This window comes from Glossina fuscipes, unplaced genomic scaffold (genome assembly GCF_014805625.2).
Source record: "Glossina fuscipes isolate IAEA_lab_2018 unplaced genomic scaffold, Yale_Gfus_2 59, whole genome shotgun sequence".
Classification (NCBI taxonomy): domain Eukaryota; kingdom Metazoa; phylum Arthropoda; class Insecta; order Diptera; family Glossinidae; genus Glossina; species Glossina fuscipes.
The window spans coordinates 191,317-216,413 of NW_023998431.1; the positions used below are offsets into that span (position 1 = coordinate 191,317).

Here is a 25,097-nt window from a genome sequence, read left to right on the forward strand (position 1 = left end):
GAGTGCACGTGATCCAAGTTTTATGAGCTGATTGGTTATTTTTAAATGAGTATTAAATCGCAAAAAAAATAAAAGCTCTTAAAACAAAATTTGCAAAAAGAAAATAAACATATTTCAGTTCGTGATACAATTTTAAAGAGATTATTTGGCCGTGCTTTCACGTGTCAAAAATATTTAAAAATAACCAATCAGCTCATAAAACTTGGATCACGTGCACTCTGAGAGAAAAGCCAAGAGCCTTTATTTTTTTTGCGATTGATTACTCATTCATTTTTGGAATATGCGCATAAAACAAGCATATTTCTCAAAATCGAAAGAAACGAAAACAAAAATTCTTTTTTTAAACCTACACTGTTGCACATTATGATGAGAACGTTTGCATTCATGCGGGAGAGGGAGAGAGAAAAACAAAGAAAAAAATGTGGCTTTTTGCATAGATATATAAATATATATATATATATATATATATATATAGGAGAGGCTAAATGAGTGTTCTCACCAACGCGAGATATTTCATCCCATCTAATGCTGTGTTTGTGAGAAAGAAATTAGAAAACTGTTGAATTTTTGTTTAATCATAACTTGTGCCAACAAAATTGAGAATATGATAATTTTATTAAACGATTCGTAACTCCCAAAATGATGCATGTATTAGTGTTCATATATATATATATATATACATATGTAATATATTAAATACTCACTGTAACTACGATCAAAGAAAACTCTACCGTACTTAAGATTTGACCCCGCAAACGTTGACGTCGTAGTCGCGGCTATTATCTAGCTGGTTACTCAGACGGATGAACTGGTGGATAATGAACTGATTTCAATAATTTTTGAAGGCGAGCAAATTGGAGAACTAAGCCGAGGAGCTAAAAGTCAATTACGATTTTGGAATATATGTTAATCGAATCTCTCGGGCGGCGTGTCCCCAATGCTCTTTATTGTATCTTCCACACATCATTTCGCCTAATACCTCTCTTAAACTATATTCGTCATAAAATATTGAAAAGCTTCCCTTGTTGTCACATAAAGGCATATTTTCCATTAAAATTTTTATATCAAGAGTGGTAAGAAAAATGTATCTATTTAAATGAAATTCGCTCGGTAAAGTTATATCTTCTCAGTTAGTTATTTTGCAAACCATAATATTTAATACACAGGGTCATCTATTTTGTAATCCCGAAAGCAAACGTAATTAAGACATACTTTGGTTTGGAATTTTTTCTTAAATTTATTGTCCGGAACTTGCCATTATGTATCGAACACACAATAAAACACAATAGTTGTATTATCTGCAGAAATTGTTGAGTCTTATTGCAATGAACGCTGCACCACGATTACGCATGGTGCGTGTGAAGAATGAAGCGCATATTTGATTAAATGGCTTGCTTACATTACACATCTGATGTTCGTAACGGTTTTTGCATATACGAAAATTAACTTTCGAGTATGGTTTTTGCACTGAAAGTATAATTTTTGACACAATTTCGAACACAAAATTGTTACAAAACATAATTACTGACTGAAAATTAGACGAATTCGATTTGTACTTCAAGAAGAAAATGATGGCAACATGCCGTGCGTTTTTTCAGCAAATTGTACATTTTTCCTCAGGCTTATGTTCGAAAACTGACTTACTCCAATAGACTATTTTATACTTTTAACACAAGTGTTGCTAGTTATGAAAAGCACATTAAAAGCAATACATCCAGTTTATCCTGAATCCACTGTTGGCCATTTTCTTAAATAATAAATAAAAATCAAGAAGCAAATGCATTCTTACCCTAATCTAGTTCGACTTTTATCATAAATCAATTCAAAACATTTTGAAAAATTGCAAACAATTCTTGCGCTTTTCAATGACAATTTGTGCGTTAATTTTCATCAAAGCCGTAAATATCGAAGCTCGAAGTATGGCAGGTTCGAGAGAGGGACGCCCCATAAAATATTTTTCTGTAGATCGTGTTAAAGGAATATTGAAATTGAAAAAAAAAAAAAAAAAACAAAGCAAAACAAAAAAGCAATTAATAATATATTCAACAAAAAATTAATTTTTATTCTGCATGTTAAGAAGAAAAAAATCAGTGAAAGTTGAGGTAAGTAACGAGTGTTCGCCACCACACCTCTCTCTCTCTCTCTCTCTCTCTCTATCTCTTATTCTTTTTATAACTATTGCTTTGACGTAGGCAATAAAAAAGAAAAAAAAAAAAAATTGAATACAAACAGAAAATATACAAACACATTTATAAAGAAAAAGTTTTGTCTATTTAATGTGTTAATATGCCAAATGAGAACATTCAATTGTCAACGATTGTTATGCTCTCTTAATACGCGAAGATGATGTGCTTACATCAACATGTGCTCTTCACTTATTCTTATTATATTTTCATATAAAAATTTTGACATTGAAAGTGAATATTTGACATTGAATTTTTGTTTTTCTCTTTTTTCTTGGCAAATATTCTTTAATAGATTTTAAAATTTTTCTATTAAATTAATAGCAAAACAAAATGAAAACAACAACAACAACAACAACAAAAAAAAGAATAATTTAAAAATATTTTGCTTTAAGAACTGTTAGTAATTTTTATAAATCAAAATATATTAGAATACGAACTGAAAATGTTCTTTCATTATTTTGAAAAACTTAAATTCACGCTGCGATGTGTGTATGCATTGTAGGCTTCTGCAATGATTGGCACATTATTACAGATTTTCATTTTAAAGAAACTTAAAAATTTTTTTGATTAAATAACATGCATATCAATTATTTATCATTGCAAGTTAATTAAATCGTTTGCTGTCACAAAAATACATAAATATATATTAATATACGTATATATATATATATATATATATAACAGAATAGAACAAGCACAGAGTGAAAGCTTGAGTAAAAATGTCATACATGACGTAAATTCGAAATCGATTGCAAGCATATGAGTAACAAAATCGACATCATAACGGTATTCATGGATGGGTATATAAATGTAGATGTACGTTCGATGCATGCGTAAACACAACATTCAAAACCAGATTAGAATTTATTAGTTTGTGTTTATCTGCTTTTTGCATTGATTCACACACATAAAGATGCACACTTACACACAAAAACAGAAACCTGAATTTTCTGACATGACTAAAACAAGAATAGCTGTTTGTGATGATGTTGATGATGATTAGGGGAGTCAATGTACGACCTCAACATATAACAAGTAGTTTCGGATAGACAAAAAAATCAGTCAAACACCTCAGGTATATATATATATATATATATATATATCTAAATACGTAAATTAGAAAAATTCATCATTAAGTAGTAAAGAAATCCAATGAGAGGCGAGAGGCTAAAAAAGTTGTGTGTTCTCAACTACATATACGTACGTAGGAGAAAAATTTCACGTGTGCATAACAACACATTTCTACCTCTTCTTTTATGTTTATTTCATCATCGTCATCGCTATTGTCGTTAACATATAACCAAGTAAACATGTTTACTTATTCATTGGTATGTATTTAGTCATGTTTTTCTTTCAGTGTTTTTTCTTTTTTTCTTTTCTAAACCTAATGAATATATAAATGGTTACCCATTAAAACTGCTGTAGACTAGCTGACGTTTAAAGAAACGTATCGCAATTATATAGAGGAATAAGAATACACGCGCAAAGGCAGAAAATCAAAGTAGGTTATTATTCCTCACCAGCAAGCAACAAAATCAAATAGGAACTCATTATGGAAGCCTTAACTGAAGAAGTGAAAATTTTTCAAAGTACATAAATAACAAACGATTTGAACAGATTTTATATTTAAAAAAAAAAACAAAGCACCCTTGACTTTCTTACTGAACTGCTTTTAAAGTTTTTGAACATTATTTGTACAGTGGATGCGTTACAATATCTAAAGACTGACTACCAAACCATGAGAGAGAGTATGCGAACCATTAACAACGACGATAAGGCTGAATGTTTGATTCGGGGGAATCAGCGGGGCGTGATGTATTAAAGTTTGTTCTAACTAAATGTAATCATCCCTAAGGAGTACTACGTCCGATAATTAATGCAAGTGCGTCGAAAAGTGGGCGTAATAGATCAAAATCGTTATATCGTGAGTTTTTAATATGACGCAATTCAGTTCTACATAGCAAAATTCGCTTAGTAAATGTTTGCAGCTCTAACCTGGAATGTCTTACCCTCCCCGCGGTTATCAGCAGCCATTACTTCTTCCGATTAACCCTGGTTTCAATATATTAGTTATTGTTTTCTCGAACTATGCTTCGATTCTTACGACAATGCCCAAACGTGGGTTTTTTTTCACGAGTAGCCTTAAAAGACGCCACCATTTTTGAGATGGTTTTCGAAAATTGCCAGAAAGATGAGCAAAATTCGTAGCCAACGATTTCTTTGAATGAAGAACATTGAACAAATAAGGCTTCAACGTTTGAAAAAAAGTGCTCAAAATTTATTTATATCCACAATATGTGTCCACTCTTTTTTTCTGGGCCAAACCCAGTTTTGCCGTTGTGTACCTTTTTCTACGAAAGCCTATCAATTTAATAATTCACAGTAATGTGAATCGGCACAAACGCAACAATGAAGCGCTAGGAAGCTCAAGTTCGGCATAAACAAACATTTGAACATAAAAGTGATTTCTAATCAACATCTGGATCATAAGTTTTCAAAAATATCTTCACGGGATCCAAGGTTATAGATGAAAATATGGGAATAGTTTTTGCGTTTTTGGAGGTTATTTTACATCCTTCTACATTGTGGGCACGTTTGCCAAGAGTTCGCATCCATTTTTGAATCTCGCATCCTTAATTGACCAAGAAATGTTTGTGCAAACAAATGTACCCGTTAAGCCAACCAGTTTACATCAATCTGATGTTAAGAAGCGACATCAATCAACAATTTAGGCCTTTCCTTATCCACTGTTTTCTAGATTCTTTTGTTATATGTTAGCTTCTTGAAATCGCCATATATTTTGTTTTTCTTTGACCAGCCACTAAGGGATGTCCCCTATACGCGCAAGAACGCTGGTGATCAAGAAAAGTTATAGGAAGCGGGCGATGGAAAGAGGAAGCAGTGTTTGTGAACGTCGGTTTGGAAATGGAGACAATGGAAGGTACGGAAAACGGGAAAAGCCGCTGCTGGGAGATCATTTCAAAGCTGGACAGGACGGCTACAAAACGAGGGGTCGCGCTAATCTGTTATGCAATATGCAGATAGTTCCAGGATGTGTGGATGGAAACGGTGAGAAAACCTTGTAGTCTTTTTAAAGGACTTAATTGATGGGCGAATGTCTCTTATCTCTGTAGAAAAGTTGCACTGAATATACTTGCACATAAGCACCGCACAGCGCACATTACGCCTATGCCCAGTGGTAATCAGAGTTTTGGACTCAGTTTGCGTTACTCATGACAATCTGAGTCTTTCGGTATATGCGATTGGGGACTTCCAAGCGAGCTATATTCTAATTTTTTGAGCGGATGTAGGCGGTTTTAATGGTGACGAAATCGGCCGCAGTAAGTCATTTTTTTGCGTCATTTTGAACAACCTATGCTCTTAGCTGCATCTTTCGATGCTTCGAACACATATTCTGTGCAACGAACATCGTTTTGTATTCTTATATCCGGAGCATCAAGGGTTGCCAACTCTTCGACATCGCCATCGTCGAAAGAAAGAGATTGTTCATCATTTTTCCTGTTCATAAGGAGACTGCTTTGAGTTTTGTCGACAATAAACTTTACCTTATTAGCCTGACCCTGTTCTGATATTTTCATGAGGTCTTCACTTCATCATGCAGAGTTTGTTCTTACTGCAGGAAAAAGCGTGACACAAGGTGCTGCATAGTCTGCAAAACAATAGATAGGGTTTCCTGTTACGCCCAGGAAGTCGTTAATGAACACCGGAAATAGAGAAAGAATAGAGCGTTGTGTTACACCTGTATGTAAATAGAATTCGTTTGAGAAATGTCCGTGGATTACAAATCTTTTTGAGCCTCTATCTAAAAAGCTCAGTAATGCATTGAGCGAAAATGTTGTCTGTCGCGCGAATGTCGAGTGAATATTGTTTTGGCGGCCGTAAAGGGCGGTTTTATGATCAATGTCCGGATAACATTCGTTCTATAATTAGCGCTTGATGAGTGAGAATAGCTCAGCAAAAGTTACACTTACTTGTTCCGTCGCCTGCGGATAGCATTGCGTCATAGTAAACATGCTGCAATTGCAATATTGTTAGCATTTCGTTAACATTTTCTGTAATTTCAATTTTCCATGAAATAAAATTGAAAATCTTCTGCTATGTGACGTATAAAAGACGTATACAGAGACAATACAATAAAAATTTCAAGATTAAATGGTTTCATTGACATGACACTTATTTGCACATAAATTGGCTAAAAAAAAAAAAAAAAAAAAAAAAAGCTAATATTTTAATAAAGACAACATTTCACTGCGAAATGGCATGAAAAAGAAAGAAGAAGATTAATGGATAAACACCCACATGAGATGATATAGAAAATGTACTTTTGCGAGCACAAATAATTTTTGCAAAAGTTTTTTGCAATAATTAATTTAACGAACATTTATTTAAGCCTTCACCTAAATTATTGTTATTATTACTATTATTATTACATATATTCTTTAAATATACATTTTATCTGCGTAAAAGTGTGAGTTAACTAATTAGCAAAATTTAATTCAAGTTGCGTGTTGCGTTGCCTTTAAAACGTTAATTTTTGACGCACCTATTGATTTATATTAATATAATTTTTTAATAGCTATACTCGAAAAAGCGAGTTATACTAATTATACCGTACCGTACTACATACTACTTCTGGGAACTTGTCTGTCTATCTGTCTCGATCCTAAGGACGAACGCTATCACAAATGGCTTGGACAAGACAACTTCCCATGTTATACCTTACTTTGAGGAAGTCTTTATGTAAAAATAATTTGCGATTTTCAAAATGTCTCGTCTAAATTGTACTTTTTGAACGTTTTACCCTCAAGCCTTTATATCTGATTCTTAATATTTTGCTCGATGATACTAATTTGGCATATAAATTAACTGTCTCAAATTTTGTGCCGCGTGGATCTTTGCTTTTTAATCCCATCCCATATAACGGGTCTCATGAAAAGTACACCTTCATATGACAACGGTCTTATTTTTGTGCCTTATTATAAAAGTAAGTGGGGCATAATAAGATCTTTTATAAGAAAGTTAATTTCATTATATCTATAGCACATTAATTGGCATCTTTCGTCCCTTTCCTATATGAGGGCTTTGCTCTGCAAGTACGACGACAAATACTGGAAATAACGTATAGTTTTTCGTATTTCCTTACAAAAATAATTCAAGACTTCTATTAGCCAAAATGATATAGGGCACTTAAGGGTCGGTCTTGCCTGACTATAATGTTTTCATTTGTTTTTTTCATACGGTCTATACAGCCACAGGAAACACTCAAAGGGTTTTCGAATTAAATTGCTCTTAGGCTAGTAGTCTATTTATTTTGTTTGTTTGGTGTTTGAATTTTGAAAATTGCAAAAGTGAATAGAAAATTTAATGCAAAGAAGTTTTTAGGGAAACTTTTAAAATTTTGTCTAAACATTTTTTTATAAATGTCTTTAATTCGTATACGGCTTATAAAGTACATGTAGACGTTTGCGTTTTGTTATAACCGGCCCAATCAGGGGACGTCGCCTATATGTGCGAACACGATGGCGGTTAGGAAAGTTTATAGATAAAGATGTAGGTATGCAAGACCACTACTGGTAGATTGTTCGGGAGGCGGGCAGTGTTATAAAAGAATGACGAGTCGCGGTAGTCAGTTTCGCGATATGCAGACAATTCCAGGACGAGCTGAGAAAGCCATGTAATCTTGTTAAGGATTTAATTGGCGGACAAATCTCTTTTGTCACCTTGCATACTCCTGCCCAAAAAATGAAGATATGATGATTTTTCTACATTGACACCACTACAGGAGGTGGGGTATTCATCACTCCCTCTACTGGGTAGCGTTGTGTTTTCGTGGCATTAAAATATATGTTATTGCTTTGACGCTATTCTGATATTTTTTCGAGGTTTCGATTTAACGTTTCATTCATTACACATCGTCTCGAAAACGTTGATAGCAATCTATAAACTTCAATTCGCGACCATATTCAAGAACTTTGCTTCCTGAAGGATAGTAGGCAGCGTATATATAGATTTGCGTTTGCATTGCAGGCAATTGCCTCCTTTACAAGGCCACGTTACTGCTTGTTAATCAATAATAATAAACGTTGTCGGCGAACATTGTGTGCTGAGCGTATCGCGCATCCACTTGAAAATTTAGTGCAATTTATTTTTTGTTTCTATCTAGAAAAAAATGAAGATAAAACAAGAATGAAGATGATACGGCTTTTATTCCTCAATTTCGACGATGTTATAAAGTATAATATAATGTTATAAAGTATAATATGAAAGATGTTGTCTGCTGGAAAAAGTTTTATAAGTTATATATTAATCTTTTAGATTAGCGACAGTTAGAACGAGTACATTTTCGGTTTATGTCCATAGCCGCGAGGCTAGAGTTATGATCATTTTGTCGAATAGTTTGCAAAATCCAGTAGGAAGCATGTAATACATATTCATTTATCGCTCAGGATTCGTTCCTTTAGGTAAACGTCTGCAGCAAACCTTTCATTACTCGGAGCGCTTAAGATACCGCGGCTTCAAAATTCACAAAAATTCTTGAAAAACAGGTTGAAATTCAAGATGGGTCAAATCGGTCTAGGCACACATAACGCTTACAGTATGACATAGATCGAGGATACGTCTGCTGCAAAAAAATAAAACAAAAAATTGACGATAAAAATTTGGATATTTATTCCCGAGATACCTTCGTAAAAACTGGAAAAAATCAGATAATCCCATACGATATTATAAAATATCGTAATTTAATTTCTTCGTTTCTTTTGTTAATTGTTTTTTTTTTTTTTTTAATTCTGGTGGTGCGTGCGTATAAAAAGTTCGGCCATCGCCGCTTGCTTGGTTTTCTTTGTTCGGCAATAGTTCCATTTGGTGTATGTTCACTTTAATTGTTTTTTTTTTTCCTACTTTCGCGATTTAGGCAAAGTTGGAAAAAAAAAGCTGCAGCTGTTTCCTAAGTGAATGCATTTGTTCGCCTTAAAGTGCAAGAATGCGTAAAGAGAACAGAATCCTTTGTTATATTCCAGAACAGATATTTTTTCGAATGTATTTTTGTCCCCTTTTTTTTGGGTGCTGTTCTTTCCATAATTCAACGTCAAATGTAACGTATTTCGCTTCTTCTTAGTGAGCTTGTTTCTTCTCATTAGCTTATTTTTGAAAGTCATTTTGCGTCGCATTAATCATTCTCGATAAGATTCAAAGTAGAAGTACTCAAAAAAAAAAAAAAAGGAGAAAATCTTAGTTCGAGCACTCCATATTTCAACGGTAATTTTAATTCTTCTACTTCTCCCTAAGCATTAGTGCGATAAGAAGTTTAGGGCCTTCTCACTGATTGCCAATTAAAATTTGAAAAAGAAGTTGCCAGTCCAGTGGGTTAATTCATGCTAGGATCACATAGCTGTTTACATACTATGTGCATGGAATCACCTCGGAGTTTGTATTCGTAGATATCAATAACAGTTAAAAGTTTTGAAAAGAACTTGAAAGAGAAAATTAAAAATTCCAATAAATTTTCCTCGAGTGATCAATGGACTATCTATTGCACATAAATATCGATTTGAAATTAAGCGAAGCATTTAGTTAAATCATTTCAAAATTCAAGATAAAAGTCGTGTCAACGTGTTCTCGCGATTTCATCATGTAAGAAATAGCACAAATTCCATATGGTTAGTTTTTATCGTAACTCATTCTCATTTCTCCATACAATCCGGGCACACGATAAGCTAATCAGCAACGTTTAATAACCATTTCACCCATCAGTGTTATGATTTTGAAACTGCGACTATATTTTATATATATATATATATATATATATATGTATATATAAAATATATAATATATATATATATTTATATATGTATGTATTATGTAGCAATGAATGTTTGCAAAAATGTACGATAAATAAGTTACAGTAAGACGTCGATTGATACGATTGATTTCAATTTGAGTATTTTCCTTTTTTTTTTTATATATATATTAATTTAATAATTTTTTTTTTATTGATTCTACTGCGTTTTCAATGTAATTTAAATGTAATTTGATTTCAAGGCGGCATGATTGTCTTTTTGGGAATATTTACTTTTGATTTACTTCAATGTTTATTTATTTCGTATTAATTTTTGAAAAATCGCTAACGCTTTAAACGAGATTATACTGTATTTATACATACGTATTTGCGTATGTATGTATTTGAAAATGCCTCCTTGAAAGGTGTTTCACCCACCTGATTATACCGCAATAGCGAAATTATGGCTTTATTTGTTTCACTTGTGAATCATGTCTCAACATAATATATTAATTAAGCGTTTAATGTATGTGTGCCAGAGGTAGTATACGCTTTAACAAACAATACAGATACACAAACTTATTCATTTTATCGAAATTAAAATTGAAATATTATGGAGCAGCTGATAGTCGAGCAGCAAGCAATCAATTAACAGTTGGCCAATAGCAATCCGATTTATCGTATTTGTATTCTAGGTTCCCAACTTCATATATATGCACACCAATGTCCAAAAGTTTGGAAAAGCAAATCAATCAAAACAGAGCCATCTACCATGCCATTTATTTGCACTGATGTGAAGTTAAATATTAAACAGAAACTAATACAATATGAAAATAAAACTAAATTTTTCCTTTAATCGAAGTGTCCACGTTCTTCTATTATTATCTTCGCGCATATCCTACGCATTCGCCGATCGATTTCTCACTTCAGCTTCTATCGAGCTCATCCCAAACAAATTCAATGGGAGAACGGTTAAGGGTTGAAACAGTCATTGGCTGATTTTTAAAATCTTTTCATCTTTTTTCTTGTTCAAAGACTTTTGACATAGTTTAGACGAATGTTTAGGACAATTATCCTGTTGAAAAATGAATCCAGGAGGACCAATGAAAGTTAGTCGACTGGGCGTGGCGGAATCCTGACAAATTTTCAAATAGTTTTTTTTGTTTAGTTTTTTCGGTTGATCTCAGAAGATTTTCGGATTCACTCTTGCCAAAACGCTCCACACACACAAGATGACATTACCATGTCATCGCATTGCTTGATAGTAGGCGCTGTACGTGCTTCTGAAAGCCCTCTTTGCTTCGGACTGGCATACAAACACACGTTTATTGAATCTAAAAAACTGAAATTTTGATTCGTCTCTCCAAAGAGAGTCCTCCTACTAGATTGGATATTGTCTGTCCAGTTTTCATGCACTTTTTATTCTAGTCTATACATTTCTTATATTGAATTGTTAGTTTTGGTTTTGGTTCGGCAGCAACACATCTTCTTATTCCCGCGGACACTAGATGTCTTTTTACAGTTACTGAGCTGCGCTAATTTATGGTTCACTTAAGGGTCGATCCCGTTTAGAGAGAATTCTGATGAAGTTACCCCGTTATTTGATTGTGGATTGTGGCTTTGGGCCTACCTCTAGATCTTCTTCTGTCTTCATTTTCCCAGGCTATTGTTTTTTTAGCAAGGGTGCAGTGTTTCGTCAAAATCAAACCAATTTTTAAAACTTGATGAATGCAGGATGATAATTGGATGATGATTGCGCGCTCTTCGAAAACGAAAAAAAATCGACCTTAATTTTATAATATATCTTAACGTATATTAAATAAGTAAGAATGTTATAATCGGTCTCAAGCGTCGATCATTAAATACTTTAGAGCGCATCTTTTATTTGTGTGATAAAGTGTTAAAAGTAATACTTTTCTTCCATAGAAAGACATACTTTTTATGGAACTTTTTATATAAGAACGAGTTCAAAACTGAGACGGGGGTCTATGTAAATCAAATTTTTATTTTTCATCCATTTTCGCCATTAAGTATTAAAAACTAGAATTTTTCGTCATATAAATGCTTACGTTGCACTTTTATGGGATGGAATCCCAAATAATAGATGTATATGGTCCAAATTTGATACAGTCAATTGTAATGTGTCTGTTTCGATTACTGTTATCGATCATTGTAAGCGTGAATTATTAAACATTAGCCTTTCTATCACTTTAAGGTTTAAGTTTCCATGAGCCCCCTTGTATGAGTTAGAATTAAGAAAAAAATACGGCCTTCAAGCTGGCAAGATATATTAAAAAATTTAGACCTCTGCTCAATATCAAGGTTTATTTTTAATGGCGTCCCGAAATATTATTACTCTTAATACTTTTTAAAAAAAATTTTTTTTTTCATATAACCGCTTTATCAAAACAAGACGTTCTATGGAGAGTGGCTGCAAAAGTGGTCCGATCAAAACCATTCTCAATATGTTTCGTTTTGGAGTCCAAATACGTCAGCGTATCAAAGTTCGTCAAAATATCCCAAACGTTTGCGACCTGTAGGGTGGACACAAGATTATATAGACGTACATTAAACGGACATAGAGACACATGGTTAGGTTAATTGATCGATGAGAATCGTTGGGTAAAATTTTAACCAGATGAGCGTTTCTATGTCATCACTCCTAGCAGAAGTGAGCCCTCATATGCGGAAAAAGTCTGCTTTTTAATATTTCACAGCAGGAACGGATTTGCTTAAGGGAAGGCCTTTCAGAAAAGTAAGCCTTTGTATGACAAGAAGGCCTAATTTTTAATCCTTTATGACGAAAATAGATGAAATAATAATAACGTCTTTAGCAAGAGCATTCATTTTACTAAATTGTAACCAAGTTAGTCCACATTTCGGACCCTCTTCTGTGCGAAAGCTTCCAAAAAAAGATATTTTTTCAGATGTAGACTTTGCCGGGCTATAATGTTCCTACTTGTTTTATTTATTTACTTTTCGATCCGTGAAAGCACTGGTCTGGCTGCCTCTGTGCATGTGCTTTTATGCATTACATTACATGATTCTCAATGTACAACGAAAATGCTATTTCAGATTTACCGCTCGCAATATTTCATTTCGATTACTCTTCTAAGCTCTTCTTCTATGAGCACAAGTGCGGTAGTACCGGAACAGGCAAAATAAATGACCTAAGATTGATGTCCGAAGGCTTTACGTTTCCTAATATTTATTTCACAATGGTCGCTAGTAAACGTTCCGACTGACTGAACTTGTAAATTAAGAAGAAAATATCTACAGTTTTGGCCCACAAGACTTTCATTTCGCAAGTCGTAATCTTCAATCCATTCTTACAAAGTATTTGGGAGCAGGAGAGAACAGAGTTGGCAAAAAGACAATATCATAAATTTACATATCCGGTATCGTCGGGCTCTCAGGTCAATTTGTTTTTTTTGTAACTTGAAAATATGGCTCAATAATAATAAAGGATTTGTCAATAACGAAAAGTCGAAGTCTGCGGTTAAGAACCACCTTGGCGGGTTACGTTTCTACATCGTTCGTACATGTCTCTCGAGTCAATTTTAAGAAATAAGGTGAAATCTTATTCAGCCTTCTGTCTTTTCTCTATCAGTATAGATACTTTTAGCAGTGGCTATGTATTCCTTGCGAAAGGGTGCTACTTTCAATGACGAAACTCGATAAAATTTTCAAGTCATTTTCCCCTTTCAATCCCCTTTCAATATTTGGAGAAATAGCAAATCCTTATTCTGTATTCAAACATATATATAAAAAATTATAGTAGAGTAACATCTTACGATTCAATTCGTCGGGTTTAATGATTCCGCGCGGTAGTTCTATCGAACGCTTCCATAAACTTGCCGGCAGGAAAGGAAGTAAACAAAAAGGAAATACATACTCGATTATATACTGAATACATTTTATAATAAAAGTCGAAGGTTTAAGATAATTATCTAAAAAATTTCTACCTGAAAGTGGAAAGGAGTCGTCATGGTATGTTTAGTGTTCGTAAAAAATCTATTTTAGGCGCGCGAAATAGAATGCAGGCATTGCACGCAGAAGCATGAAAAGCACTTTTCGCAATGAGTGCTCGATCCATTAGAAAGGCAGAAGACGAAATGGACGGGGTCCAAAATTTGAACAATATTAACAGTAGAATGGAGTCGTACGCTTTCAACTATGCATTGATTGATTTCTCTGAAAATTGATACACAAAAGATGCTTTAAAAAGATCATAATGAAATAAATAATCGCATGGCGAGGCATTTTGGTGGAAATGTGAGAGGCTGCCGAAGTAAGCATTAATCTCGGATGTCAAGCAATGATAAACCGAATTCAACTTGGCCAAGTAAAATTAGCATACACCAATACATAAATAATAGTAATCTTCTGGCAAAAGGGAACACAGCTAATTCTTTTTTTACACGTATTGTGTTGTTTTTTAATACGATTTTCAATATCCTATGAATATTTTGAATGAATTTTTCTGATCAATTTTCTTTACTTTTTTTAAAGTTTCTATAAGCTTTTTCACATTTCAGGTTATATTACGTCGATTATATACGTATATATAATAGAAATTTGCCGAATTGTGCATAGAGTAAAGACGTAATGTAGTTTTTAGGCAATTTACTTCAGTTTTTTAAAGTATATTTTATAGTATATTTAGAGAATTGGAATGCGTAATCGCTATATAAATTCTTAAGTGCGCCTCTAACAAGGACTTTTTAATATTGTTGATTATACTTTTCAGGTCTGCTTTTTTAGGTCTGAAAACTATCTACTATTTTGCCATTTAGCCAATATCTTTTTTACACGAATTTTTTGAGAACGTATCTACCGCGTAAGAAGAGAATTAAGTGAAGAAGAAGAGAATTATATATTTATATAATTATTATATCTATTATATTTGTTTATTTACATAACATCAACTTAAAATTAAATTGGAGATCAAGAATAGCAATTCGCGAATAATGCTAATGTACTAATACGACTGAAATGTCTCTTACAACCCTACTGTATTTAAAGAAATACAAACCACTAGACGATTAACTCAATATTCTACGAAACCGCAAGGAATCAATTACTAATCCGGTATTGACATCATTCGCCTATCTTTACAGTATCTCCTAAGTATGCTATATCATTATAAAGGAGGAAATAATGTCTAATCACTGCCAGAGAATCCCACATGTTTACAGGATTAATCAAAACATAAGCTTGCAGACGCAACGTAGCCATGGTCAAGCAATATAAAATTCATCGTAGATTTGATTTAATAAACTGAAGTTCATCATACAAGTATCGCGCCATATGAGTATGAATAAAAATTAAGTTTCTGATAGCTTCTGATGGTTGAAGACTGCAGCAATATCCTCTCATATTTTATTTCCCACCACTTGGAGTTTATTTCTTGAGACATGATCAAGATTACCGCTTATAATAGGATCATACAATATCAAGGGAATAACAAAGCATTCATCGTCACTTTAATTTAGTTTCAACAGGAATGAAGGACGACGAAAGCCATGACTTTCTTAAGCATATTGTGTGTATCATTAATGGAAAATTAACCCGATCTTCTACTCTCAGTCTATGCCAGTGTAACACATAGCAGAAAGCCAGTATCAAGTTTGCTAAGTGTTATTAGAACAGCTTTGGTTTTAAATGCGTTCACCTTTAAGTTATTCACACCAGACCACTGTGCAATCGAGTCATCAAGTCGCCTGCAAGTCCGCAGCATTTGCATGAAAATGAAGACAACAAGAAATGAAATCTGCCCGCACCTGAACACCCTGACTGCGATAACTCAAATGAGACTTAATAAATCTCATCACTTTTGGAATGAGATCAAATTAAGATATTAACTTTTCCGACTAAATATAAACTATGAATGAACTATGACTATAGAAAACTTTGAAGAAATCAAGCAAAACTAGCAAAACTAATTATTATTGTAGCTTATCTCAATTCTTTTCGACTAAAGAATTTTGTGCTGTTTTTTATTAACAAAAAATATTTCATGTATTTAGGTTTGATGGTTGATTTTTGTTTTTGTATGATTTTTGTTTTTTTTAAATTTAAAGCGAATATAATTTTTTTTTTTTTTTAAAGTACTTGTTAGGTTGGAAAGAATGTAATTTGCAGTGTAAGTAAGTAAGAATATTGCCAATTGTAAAAGCTTATTATTTGAAATTGATTCAATATTTTACTGTTCTGTCTCTCCTTGGAGAGGTACACATTTCGCTTGCTTAAAGAAATCCCTGTAGCCATCAAAAGTTATTAAGAAGTCTTTCTTAAAAATTATTTAGTTAAAAATGAAACAATCGAAAACCAGCAGCATCATAATCCCCTAATCAATCTGGCTATTAGCCTGGGCATACTTGAAATACAGGAGTTCAAAGCTCACAGTGCTACAGGACATTAGCCCGAGGAGCGACATTGAGAATTTGATCATTCTTATTATGAGAATGATTTCTCTAGGACCTTTGATACTGTCGGCCATAACTTATTATTGGAAAAACTTGACATTTATTATGGCCTCAGTTCGTCTGCGATCAATTTAATTCAGTCTTATTGGGAAAATTGATATCAACATGTGGTAATTGAGCGATGCTTCTTCGGAATTTATACCGTATGATACGGTATACAGTTTGAATGACAAGTGTGTATGTAGGTATGTATGCCTCTCCCTTCTTGTGTGTACATAATAGTGCATGTGCGTGTATGTGTGTTTGCTTAGGTACCAAACGGTTCCAATTTCTCCGTTTGTTCTTTGGCACAAACAACGTCGTATATAGTATAGTGGCTGTCTATCTTTCTCTAAAATTATTGAGGCAAAATAAGGAGTAATTCTTATTACGTCGTCAGCTTTCGTTTAAATTCGTTTCTTAACATTTCATTCCTTAACTTGCGGAGATACCAGGTACAGACAAAACATTGGGAATGTTTAAATAACGTCCAATCCCACCATTTTCTTCTTTGCATAGTATAAATTAATAGTTTGATTGATGAGATGGACAACTGTCTTGAAATATTTTATCACTGACAATATCCAAAAGATTCTTAGAGGAGTCTTTGTTAATGGATTTAACCGATTTGAAATAACTAATATATACGCTTCCATAATTAATTCCAGCAGACAATGTCTATAATCTTTTTGAATATCAATTTGGCGCCATTCAATTTCGGTGACACCTAACCAGAAACTCCCACGATTGATTTAGTGTCTGTAGTAAGTCCAACTGTTAACAGATTTTACCGACATATGAAAATTTTTTAATAAATAATCTTAGCCAACATCATACTCATCTAAACTCGATTAATCTAATCTCACCTAAAATAATTAATCGATTAATTAATAAATAATCTTAGCCGACATCATACTCATCTAAAATCGATTAAGTACTCCCAACTCTACTCTTCTCTTTTTCGTCAGCCAAAAATTTGGCATCCATTTTGCTAAGGCCTCTCAGAACTCAAAACGTTTTTAGATAGCCTTTTAACTTGCCAAGTTCAGAGGAAAGCAGTAGTGAAGCAAACGGTGAATATTTGGTACATTTTACGAGTCCATTCTGCAGAGAATTGCAGCTGTTCTACAAGCGAATGATAGAGCCCTCATCTTATTAATGCATTAATATTGTACATATGTCAAGTGTTCATATTATTTTGTCAATTCAGTTTGCCTGCCTCTCTTGAGCTGTCATTACATTTTTGTAGAAATCACACAACGTTTGTAAAAGCCCAAGAGTTCAAAATAATAACGATAATAAGCGATCGGGACGATTACGAATATACGGCCAGATAGCTGAAGTGAACATACGGACACTTGCCCTGCCAGCATACTTAAGCCATTGGAGAACAGACATTAAATATATCCTTCCATTTATGCCCGCTTACTTTGTGTCGGACATTAAATTCATGATCCAATCCTTTTCATCTGTTTTTCATTGGTTGACATAGCTTAAAGCGATATGAACCTAAAATCGTACACCACATCGATGACCAATCATGGTCAGTTAAATGATCAGTACAAAACTCTATTGATTGAGACGCCCACATTTAATACATATTTTTCATTTAGAACATATCACTTTGAGGTGGCAGGATTCCAATACCCGCCGTAAGTTAAATTATTGCATATTCCCTGAAAGCACTGATATGCACGGAATTTACCATTGCGTTTGTCGTTACGGGAAATATGGATCGAAGATGCTCTAAAATGTATATTGTGGGTAAAGCGTTAAGGAGCGATCGACCATGACGGTCCTTGCGGATGTCATTGACTGGTTAATCTCTCACGCAAACAAATATTAGGCCGAATTTTAAATAACTTAGGTTTTTCTTAAATTGTTGACTTTCATTGATTTCTCTTGCTGCTAGCGAGCTTGTGCGAGATTGTGATGTATTCAACTTTCCTCTTATATCTCTTAATAATTGAAGTGAACTTTACTCTAATATTATTTTTAAAAGATTGCAGTGAAGATCGAAAGAATCTTAAGAGTCGATTCGTCCGTGTTCCAGGAAAGGAATTTGGCGAAGTACAACACTTTAATAAAACGTACACCACACAAAACACAGAGGACTAATTGAACCTTTACCTATTTAATGAGCGCAAGTCTTTGTTTGTCCCGTTAACTTACAACAAATAGATCCGAACATGCCTATAGTGGAAATTATTTATAACTCGGCCTATATAATAGAAATAAATAGGGAGCAATATATATATATATATATACATAAAAAAATCATTGCAATAATCAAAAACACTATAGTGGGCCACAGTCCATCATTAAATACCCTTAAACAGTTCGCCTACATTTATTTAACGACTTTTCAAAAAAAAAAAAAAAAAAAAAAATCATTATATAGGAAATGGTTAAAAAGTTGTGCTATCCGAATCATTTTCAATAGCATTCGTCTTTGGGGCAAAACACATTAAATTTCATCAAAATATCTCAAACATGGCAGACTGCAGGTTGAAGGCAAGAAACGAAGACGAACAGGTAAAATTCTGAATCGAACAATAGATTTTGAATTCAACGATATAATAAATGGTGAGCCTATCTCAAGTCCTTCGGAGAGCTGTATACATTCGCGCAAACAATATACATTTGTACCACAATTGGTGTAGACCGTAAAAATTAACGGGAGTCAATCACATTTGTCTAAAAATTTTATTTACTTAAAGCGGACATCAATCTGAAATTCGAAAGAATTATCTGTCTAAGCTAAAATTTGTTCGCTTCAGTTGACCGATATACCCTTAATTAAGAGAGTTATTGCAATTTTTATAGTTCTTCCTATACTATATCGCTCTATTTCGACCACTCTTTAGCTCCCGCACAAAGTACAATGTAGTCCTCGCAAGAACATTGTAGTCGGCCTTTCATTTCGCTTACCACAATTATTCGCTCGTTTTAGTAATGATACCCCAAAAATTACAGATTACTTTCAAGCAAAAACACATTTTGCAAGGAAGACCTCATATTGGACGATGTGCAGAACGTTACATACCGTGATCCAATTTTAGCGAACTTATTTTAGTTTCAAAAAATTTTATTATTTTTCAATTTTCATCATAGAAAATGAGAAATTAGACTTTCTTCCATATTAGGGCTTGCTTTTCATGACAATCCTTATACATATAGTTGGAGACCACAAAATAGATCTACGTGGTTCAAATTCGCTAAGATTGATTTGTTTGTCCATTGTACTATTACGAACCAATTTTCGCCATGAGACGGTGAAAATTGCCGCTTTCTACCAGACGAAGATTCAGTTTTCGTAGGAACGGTTACATAAAAAGGGTTAAAATTTTTCCCCAGCCGAACCAAATTGCGAAAATTTGCAAATTGCTCTATTTTAAAAATATTATATGAGACGTGGTCGGAAAAGTGCTTCGATCCGAACCATTTCCAATAGCGCTCGCTTGTTCTTGGGTCGAAGCACGTCAGTGTATCAAAATTCGACAAAATTTTTCAAAAATTGCGGCCTATAGATTGAACAAAATGCATAGGCAGATATGAGACGGACAGACAAGTTTACATCGATTCAGAATTATTTTCTACTCAACAAAACATGAGCTTATTTTAAGCCTTTCTTGCTGTTACAAACGTCCGCACAAACTACATCATAAATGTCGTAGGGTATACCCACTCAACAAAAACAGGTCAAAAATAAAGCATCGATAGTCTGTAATATGGTGTGGGCCCAGGTGCCAAACTTTTTATCTTTATTCCGGTGTCGTAGGATCGTCCGTAAAACTTCCTATATCCTACACCACTTGTGGTACTTGGCATATTAAGTAACACCTAGGGGAATTTAAAATAGATCTATTTTTTGTAAGTGCATTCGGACTCATTTCGAAAACATTTTCTTTATCGAGTTAATTAGCTTATTTTGTTCGTCCCTTTGCCTATCTATCTGATATCTGTCAATGTATTTAAACTACAGGTCGCAATTTTTCAGATATTTTGACATTAGATATAATGGCGTGTTTTGACCTAAGGAAGAACTTTTTTCAAAAATTTGCTAAGTGATAGTGTTTCAGCTTACTAAATGCATGCGAAAAATTTCGATCAGGTGAGTCAAGTTTTCAGACCCTCGTATCACTATTCCCACTGCAGAGACCCTAATGAAAACTTTCAATTTTTTATATTTTATGATGAAAGTAATCCACAATTTAAGACATAAATTACTTGCACCACATTTGGACCAAATCAGTTCACATTTCGGAATCTCTCTCATATAAGAGCTTTACACAAAAATATGACTTTACATAGAGACAGCGCGCAATTTTTGGTACATTAGCATGAAAATGAATGAGGTAATACATTAGGGGATGCGGCGTAGAGTAATTAACCATCCGTTTTGTCACACCATAATGTTTTTAGTGTAAAGAGTATGAACCTATCTCAAATCTTAAATTGGATATTGCACACATCGACTCGTAACTAATACATCATTACCACATGTGATGTGTAAAGTACGGGGTGAGTTCAAAGAAAGAGGCTACTTTCCAAATTTCGGGGGCTACGTATATTCGATTTTCTTTTTGTTACGTCGGTACATATGTGTCCAACACATGCTGACATTATCAGCCATTTTGTATTTTTAATCTGTTTTTGACGGATATAAAGGTTAGATGTGTTTCGGTGTGCGTAGTAATATTTTGGTGTCACAAAAAAAAAAAAAAAAAAATTGATCAAAGTATCTGCGTTAAATTTTGTATAAAAAATAAAAGCAACTGCTCCTATCCATTTAAAATGTTGACTGTGGCATTTAGCGAAATTACTTTCAGCAAACAAAAACGTTCATAAGTCGTACAAGGTTTTAACGGAAATGACGCAATTAGGAAAATTGCTGTGGAGAATCTTCGAAGTTCTATTAACGAAACCGCTGAAGATATCGTCATATCGGGAGGCTCAAGTCTTGCAGTTTATTTTTTATTTTTGGATGTTTAAGCCATGAAAAGTGCGGCAGAAAATGCATAATGCGTCCGCCCATACGTCATTGCTTGTTCGTAATTTTTTGGCCAGAGAGAAAACGGCAATCATGCCTCAGCCACCGTATTCATCCCTTGCGACATTTTCCAGTTTCCAAGACCGCGTCGCTGGAAAAGCTCAAGACCACGCCACAAAGTGCACATCCGAAGTGCTTCGAAGAATGGAGAAGGCGCTGGCACATATCCATTCTATGTAAGTGGGGGGGCAAAATAAATATTTTTTGAGAAAAATAAAAAAACCCAGTTTTTTTTTAACACACCCCCCGCACAACGGAGTTTTCCAACTTCTTAAACTGCTTTGGGTTATTTGAAATATCGCTAATAAAGCGAACTCTTCGAAGTTATTTAAGGTGCGAGAAATCGAGAAATCGCACATTGCAGCTAATTTTGACTTGAAAGAACCCCATAAGATACGTAGAGACGCGAATTTTAAAATTCGCCCCTTTTAAGTTAACTTTCTCAATGCTACTATGGAAAGGAAAGAACTTTTCGCTTTTTTTATGACTTTTAGATTCGATAATATGTTAAGTTTGCAATGTTTTTAAAGTGTCATAACAAAATTACGTTAATATAGAAATGTATGTAAGAAAATGATATGAATTTTATTCTCTATGAATTGCTCTAAATCAAGGTCAACATTTTGCTTACAACAAGAAATAATTGCAATAGAAACATGTGGATATATATATATAAATATATATATAAATATATATATACATAATAAATAGTCAAGCAATGGTCAGATGTTTGTGTTCTAAATAGAAATTGCTAAAAATTTATATGATATACATATATGTATTTCAATGTGTGTGCCAACTATAACTCAGCAACGGCAACAACAACAATAATAATATTAATAATAACAATAATATTCTCTCGTAAGACTCATAAACAAGTAGACAATAATGAGAATTAAGCAGTATATATATATATATACATATATACACATATATATAAACAGATATATGTATACATATATATATATATGGCTGATATTTATATATATTTTTATATATATATATATATATCCAAACATACTCAACTAGCTTGGCAACAAATAATAGTGTATATGAATGAACAAAAACAAAAAAAAGCACATACAGAAAAACAACAACGAAAATAAAGTAAACTGAAGAGAAAACTTCAACTTACTCACTTAAAGAAACAAACCTACATTTATACTGCGATAAAAAAAAAATCATCAGCAAAAAATAAAGTGGCAATAAAAAAACAAACAAAAACAACAAAAATATAACCAAATGATAAACATTTGTTTGCTGAGTATTTCTCCCAAACTTTTTAAATACTTGATTACATTGAGCAATTTCTCCTACCGTATCTTCTCATTGCAGAAATCTCATCAAATTATAACTATCAACACACACTCGCGCATAACAGTCCTACATTTATACACGTACTATATAGAATGCATGCATATCTACGTGTAAATAAACAGCTTTTAAAAACGTAAATTAAAGAAAAAGAGAGAGAAAGAGAGTAAATAGTAAAAACATATGCCAGGCTGATGTCGACTTGTTACTACCCTTTGCCAAAATAAACATGTTTGCAAAGCCTTTCTCAATAGCAGGCACATACATTATGACATTACGACATCATCACATTATATTCTAATCGTGTCTACATGAAATATTTCAAACTTCACTTTTTTTAATCAACCAAAGGCCTTAAATAACTGATAACATTGATAACAATTATTTTTTTACATCCAAATTTAATTCGAAATTAATGTGTTTTTATATCAATCACTATGACTATAACCGATTTTTCGTAATTTCAGCGACTCCAGAAAGTGTACATATTCTTTGTCTGGTCCATCTGTCTAACTGTCCTTAGCTTTCAAAATCACTAGAACGTCTTTAGAAAAAGCTTAAATTAAATAAAGAAATCCGGTTTGCTAATTTTTTTTTATCACATTCGTAACATTCGTGCAAAAAAACCGAATTCTTCTAATTATCGTGCATAACAAGGCGCAAACATTTTCTTTAGACTTTCAATTTTTGTTTATTAGAAATTTCCCGCTACATGCGACCAAAAGCTTACCGACGTCAATTCAATTACCAAAAACTATACGAAAATTACGGAATAGCATGCTTATATAAATTTTATTTTTACTTTATCTCTGAGGTCCCCTCAAATATTGTCTCATTTGAGGTATCGTAAATATAGCATATAACATATATATTATATTTGTATTAATTTTTTTTATATTATATTATATTATATTTAACTACTTTCTTATTAAATGCTGCGTGCTCATAACACTTCAAATCAACATGTTCGGAGAGTTAGAAAATATTGAAAACGATAGTAAAAACAAAAATTATTGATTCCAAATGCCTATGATTATGAATACATACTATAAATAAATATAAATCACCCAAAAGATACTGAACTTTACACTATCATAAATAATTATCACGTTATTGCAGGGCGATTGTAATAGCCAGCGGCGATATCTCTATTTTCAATAATGGGTGTTTGTGGCCCTACGACGTCAATTTTTGAACATAACTTTTAAATCGACATCTGAATGCCGCCAATCATAAGAGCCAACTTTCAATTTTCACCTCAATTACTAACGCCGGAATAAGTTAATAGATAGGAAGATATGATATCTCACGCTGATTAAGAATATTGCCAGCCTGTGTACAATTTGATTCGGATTTTTCAACACAAATTGGCCGACAACAAACTACTACGATTGATATTAAATTCGATATGATCATCACTGCGATGTATATCCCGATGTTTCGTTTTCTTCATTCTCCTTTTTGCCCGCATTTAAAAAACAAAATGAAAAGAAAATTGGAGTTAAAATAAGTTTATAACATATCTAATAAAAAGGAAAACAAAACCTGACACATGGTGTTTGAAATGAGACCAAAAAGCTTTCTTCTCTCGCGCTGCTCTTTTCTGCACGCTCTTATTTTCATAAAATGATTGCAAGATGATACAAAAATTTGAAACTTAATCAAACTTTTAAAATGCGTACCTCATTATTAGCTTACAATTATTAATTCTTAGTAAAAAATCGGAGAGGTAGAATAATACAATTTTGAAACTACAATGCCTTAGAATATAAAATAAGTTCATGCACACTGGCACGTAGGCCACAAGTTCATTTAGTTGCTAATTTATCATTAAACGAGTTATTCTGTTCTGTAATACCTAAAATAAGCAAAAACGTAAAAATAAAAAAGAAAAACAAAGAAAGGTTCAGATCATTTATAGGTCATGTTCGCTTTTGCTATTCGTTTACCTTAATAACAGATTGTGATTTAAAGGTTTCAGATAAATTTGAAAATTTATTGAGACAACCGGGCTTACGAAACGGTCTTCTATGGTTCCCTGACTCTATCTATTACTATACTTTAGGTCCTTAAGATTATAAGTCTCATTCTCAGTGCTATGTTATGCTCAATGTATTAAACGGATAGGCTAAACAGAGGTATTTTTCTCTTTTTTTTTTCTTTTTTCATCAATTCTTGATAACCATACATCAATGGGGAATGAAGCAGCGCAAGAATTACTTCAAAGAAAGCTAATTACAAGGCTAAGTATATTCAATTTCTTTAGGTATCCTTATTGA

At 33.2% G+C, this 25,097-nt stretch overlaps 1 protein-coding gene across 1 annotated transcript in view; it reads right to left on the minus strand.

Moving 5' to 3' along the window:
* The window catches only part of LOC119637288 (homeobox protein 2), a 124,447-nt gene that overhangs the window by 98,034 nt on the left and 1,316 nt on the right, over nt 1–25,097 (minus strand). The window lies entirely within an intron of this gene.